Source organism: Rhinolophus hipposideros (assembly GCF_964194185.1).
Source record: "Rhinolophus hipposideros genome assembly, chromosome: 8".
Lineage (NCBI taxonomy): Eukaryota > Metazoa > Chordata > Mammalia > Chiroptera > Rhinolophidae > Rhinolophus > Rhinolophus hipposideros.
Genome location: NC_138054.1, coordinates 73948523 through 73953854, shown reverse-complemented (window position 1 = coordinate 73953854; position 5332 = coordinate 73948523). Strand labels below are relative to the sequence as shown.

General features: G+C 35.7%; 1 pseudogene across 1 annotated transcript; it reads right to left on the bottom strand.

Moving 5' to 3' along the window:
* Nucleotides 1-755: 755 nt before the first annotated feature.
* On the bottom strand, nucleotides 756-1680 carry LOC308500355 (KATNB1-like protein 1; annotated as a pseudogene). The gene has a single exon. The product of its transcript is annotated as a KATNB1-like protein 1 (transcript).
* Between the last annotated feature and the right edge of the window lie 3652 nt (nucleotides 1681-5332).

Sequence of the window (5332 nt, the reverse complement as noted above, 5' to 3'; positions counted from 1 at the left end):
ACATACATGACATGATGATTCTGGCAAAAAAATGAGAGATATTAAAAATATTCTCAAGTTTTAAAGATGGCGTGGAGTAAGTTCTAACAACATTCTATATGAATGGAAACCCCTGATTTGAGTCCACACTTTTATCATGCCAGAAGCATGGCTGGTTTTATTTTTTTTAAAACAGACATTTGTATCATACACATTGGCTGATTGATTAAGGCATTTTCGTATACACAGTATCTCAGGATGGACAAAAAACTTTTAGTATTATTTGTTATGACGTTTTAAACTTTCCAAGTCTTTTCAACGTAAGAAAATAGCTGCACACATTTGAGAGTTTTCTTACAAAACACAATCTTAAAAAAAGTAATGATGATTGGTCTTTGTGGTTCCTAGTAATAAGTTGTCTTATGTTTTTCACATAATATAAAGTATATTCTTATGCAAGATTGCATTAAGATCCAGTAGTTCTTAAACAATGTCACCAAGTACCAGATAAATCCCAAATGCAGCAAAGGTGAACAGTTTTCATAGTATACTTTCACCTCATTGAAGTTGAAGCTGCTCCTTTCGGTATTTTTCCACTTCAATGTGAAGTAGATGGTCAGGGTTTCGTTAGTGGTTTCATTATGTAGTTTTTTGGGTTTTTTTTTTAAAGGTTTTGATTTCTTCCATAGTTCACAGTTCTCTGATGAGACATTTTGGAAAGCATATAATCCAGGGATGTTTTGAAGAATCAAATGTTCTTTGCTAGATGAAGTCTCTCAATGCAACTGTAATAAATAAGCATTTACATCCTTAGCTATATTACCAGTATATCCTGGAACCAAAGAAAGATGGTTTTCTTGCTCCCACAATCCACTTAATTGTTCTTTTAAAATCTGAATATTTCCATCATTTATAATTTCTATTTTGGAAGATAGTTCTGACCACCACCTTTTTTATGACTGCTTGAAGCCAGTTGAAGCCAACTATTATATACTCTTCAAACTTGCTTTTAAGTGGTGATTTTACTAGAGGCAACAAGTCTACACAGCAGCCAAGCGAGATGTACTGTTTTTCTTTCTGTAAACTATTGATGAGCACAGAAAGGCAACCCACCACCACTCCAAGGTCTTCTATCCTCACCAAATAAGCTACAAGTTCGGTTATACTTCTCTTTTTCCAGAAAGTTAAAGCTACATTCAATCTCAAATTCCTGCTGAACAAAACTTGTGCCGTCATTTCATGGTCCTGAGAAACCTCAGACAAAAAAACCACTATATTTTGACGATGGACTTTCTGTCTGAAGAACCAGAATCACAGGAGTTCAGCAAATATGTTCGACCATCATGGTGTAATTTTTCAGGCAGGTGGCCTGCACAAGCCAGTTCATTTTCTTTATTTGCCATGTCACAACCCCCACTTCTAGGGGAGTGTTGTTGTGGGGTTTTTTTGTAACAAGGATTTAGAAAAGGATAATGAACTTTCTTTCTGTGATAGATCACCTTACCGTAGTTTATCTGGGTTTTTCACAGCTTGTCCAACTGTTCTATTTATGTAAGCAGCCAACTGTTTTGGAGATTTCTTAACCTCCTTCATGTTCTTATTAGTAAAATTAGATATTCTTTTTCTAGGAAGATGAATGGAATGATCCTCAATATTGTTACAAAAGTTTCGCTTTTTAACAGTGTGGGTTTCCGATGCCATAATCTCTTGAATACTGGCGCCTCATGGTACCATGCCTCAGCTCAGGGAAGCCTAGAGAGTCCCTCGGCTCGCAGGCCGAGCCCCACTCAGGGCATTCAAACGCTGCTGCGCCAACAATATGACTTTCAAATACATTTTTAAGATTTCTTTGCTGCTCTTTTTGTCCTTAGAAAATATTTCTTTACGCATATACAGTCGCTGTGTTGTAAAGCCACTGATATCATTATTTTCACTGAGTGGTTATGTATCACCAACTTGATATACAACGAAGGTCTTTCATTTCAGATTGTTTTCAAATTTTAGAGACGCTTTTTTTCTCCTTTCCTTTTAATTTAATGTTATTTTTGAATGTGTGAAGTACAATATCTGATTCTAAAGTCAAAACCACATAACAATATGTGCTTAGAAAATTTTGCTTCCATCGCTGTCCCTCTACCTCATAAGTAACCATTTTATTGTTAGCTTATTTTTGTGGGATTTGTTTGTTTTGGGGTATATTCTTCCAGTGTTTCCTTTTGCAAATAGAAACAATTTTTATGCATGTTTATACCCCTCCCGCCCCATTGATACACAAAAGATAGCTTGCTAGATATTCAGATCTACACTTTGTGTTTTTCACCTAACAACATATCCCAGAGACCATTTTGTTGCAGTGTGCCTTCCACATTTCTTTTTACAGCTGGATAGTGTTCCACTGTGTGAATGCACCACAGTTTATTCAGCCAATCTCCTAATGAAGAACTTTTGGATTTTTCCAATCTTTTGTTATCACAAATAATGCCACATGAATAACATTGTGCATAAATCATTTTAGCATTTTTTTCCAGTATATCTTTACGTTACCATCCTAGAAATGGATTCCTGGGCCAAAGGGTAGATATATAAGTAATCATGGATTTTTTTAGGTATTGCCAAGTTCCCCTCCCAAAGAGATACTATTTTGCATTCTCTCTAATGACCATTTTTCAGTCATTAATTCAATAAACACATATTGAAACAGTGAAAAAGATCAACAGGGTCCCTGTGCTCTGGAGCTTACAGTCTGGTAAGAAAACAAGAGTGAACAGATAATTGCACAAATAACCGTTCATGATGTGTATTAAGAAGAAGTATCAGTTGCACAAGAAGAAGTCCTCACCTGATTTGGGGTGTCAGGAAGACTTCCCTAAGGAACAATGTCTATGTGAAATCTCCTAAACAAGTGAAAATTAGCCAGGAAAAGTGGGTAGAGGAAAATATTTGGGTAAAGAGAAAATAAAAACAGAAATTACAATAATCAAATTAAGGAAAAAAAGAAATCCTTCACATCAAAACCTACAGGATAGTTGTCTTTATTCAAAAGATAATTTATAACTTCAAATTATTTTATTGTTAAAAAATGCTAAAAACAAATGAACTAAATATGCAACTGAAGACCTAGAAAGAGGAAAAAAATAAAGAAGAAATTAATAAAATAAAAGAAGAAATTAATGAAGTGGAAAGGAAATAAATAAAAACCAGTTAAAAGTATAAATTAAAACTGGTTCTTTGAAAATATTTCTTAAAAGTATAAAACCACCAGCAAGCCTAATTAAGTTTATATACATATATACAGAGGGTGCCAAAAAACGTATACACATTTTAAGAAAGGAAGACTGTATAAAATTGTAATACTCAATATATACCGATAACAAAAGATGAATACAAGTCACGTTTGACTTCTACAATGACAAGAGGTGCTCAAAGTGGTTCCCATCAGCATCCAGACACTTCTGATTATGACAAACTACTACTTGAGCAATGTTGACCACAGTGTCCACTTGTATACATTTTTGGGCACCCCTAGTGTAGCTAGATGGAGAGGGAAAGGCAGAAAGGAGATAGAACTATGGATACAGAAGTCGCTGAAACAATTTGAAGATAACATAGCAACAATCGTGTCAGTCCACAGGCGGATGACAATCTATCAAAATATAAATTACCAAAATTGTCTCAGGAAGAAGTAGAAAAACTGAATAGACCAACAATCAAACAAAAGATTGAAAGGACTATTTAAGATCTACTATTAAAACGTGGCAGAGTTCTCCCTCCCTCACTTTCTCTCTCCCTCTCCATCTCTCTATCTTTATTTGTATGTTGGCTCTCCGCCCTCCTGTTACACAGTCTCTGTGTGACCAGACAGAGGTCCACTGGAAACCTTAGAGGCAACTTCCCTGACAGCCTCCACCTCATTCCCTTGTGAAACGTAAGAGTGTGCCTGTCCTGTTCATTATAATGGTGGCAATAATAGCAGCAATAATAATAAAAACTCCTGACTGACTGCCCTGCTTGAGTCACAGGATCTGTCAATCACAGGACTGGCCTGGCTGGGCCAGGCTTCTCCACTCCATGGCTTTAGTGTTTAAAGCATCTTCACTGATAACTCCTCCTAGATCGCATGGAGTTAGGAGGAAACCCCAGAGAGAAGGATGAACTGGAAGCGGTGGTGTCTCCAGGAAGAGTGATTAGCCGTGTCAAATGCTGCTGATGGGTCAGTTAAGATGGATGAAGGTGATTTAGGTGAGCGCAGGGCGAGAAGGACTCCTTGGAGAGGGTTTAGAAAAGACTGGGGGAAAGGAATGGAGAGCAAGGACAACAACGCTTTTGAGGAGCTGTGCTGCAAAGGTGAGTTTTTTAAAAATGGGGTGATAAGCTGGCAGGGAAAATCTGGTTTTATCTTATGAAATGGGAGAAATCACAATACGGTTGATTGCAGATGGAAATAATCCAATGAATCATTGTGAGACAGGTCACTGGCTAAGAGTAATAAGTTGGGGGGAGGAGGTGTTGGGAGGTTGACAAGAGAGCAGAATGTACAAAATAGACACTTAAAAGTGTGTGAGAGTGAAGGGCCTGTTGGCATATAGTGTGATTGCCAGGTAGCTTTCAGAACCCGCTTGAAGTTTATGGTCGAGAACTGTGAAAATTACACAAGCTAATATATAATACATAAAAAGCACTTAGAACAGAATCTGGCACAGAGAAAATGTTATGTAAGTGTTAGCTATTATTATTCAAAATTAAGTATAGAAAGGGCTATGAGAATCAAAATCATAGCATCAATAATTTTGTGATAAGAAGAAATCTACTCATGTTTGGTATTTTATGTATTTGTAATGTTTAAGAATATTTGGTCTATTAGAATGAAAACCATGTAACTATACTTTAAATGTGTAACTGAGTGATTGATTAAGACTATGGTTACTAACTTCAAATCTTACTAAAGTAATGCACAGTACTGGAACATCTAACTGAGTTTCAGGCTCACCATATTTATAGTTTAATTTTCTAGATTGATAAGAATTATTTTGTACTTAGGGAGGTTTTGCTTGTTAAGTGAGAAAATGTAAATACTTAAAAAGAAATCAAATATATTTAAAATATCAGTGCAGTTTTCCAATGGAGAAGGTGTTTAATTAACTGAATTTGTAAATGGGACCAAACATTATTCAAAGTCAAAGAATAATTTAAAATTATTCTTAAAATGTATTAGGCTTCTACCTAAAATAATAAGACTTGTAAGCTGAACATAAAAGCCTGAAGAAGAACTGGTTTTGAATTTGTAATTTTAATAAACTGACTCCATTTTTAAGACCCAAAATAAACCTTCGTAATAGCCTTCTCTGCAGACAAA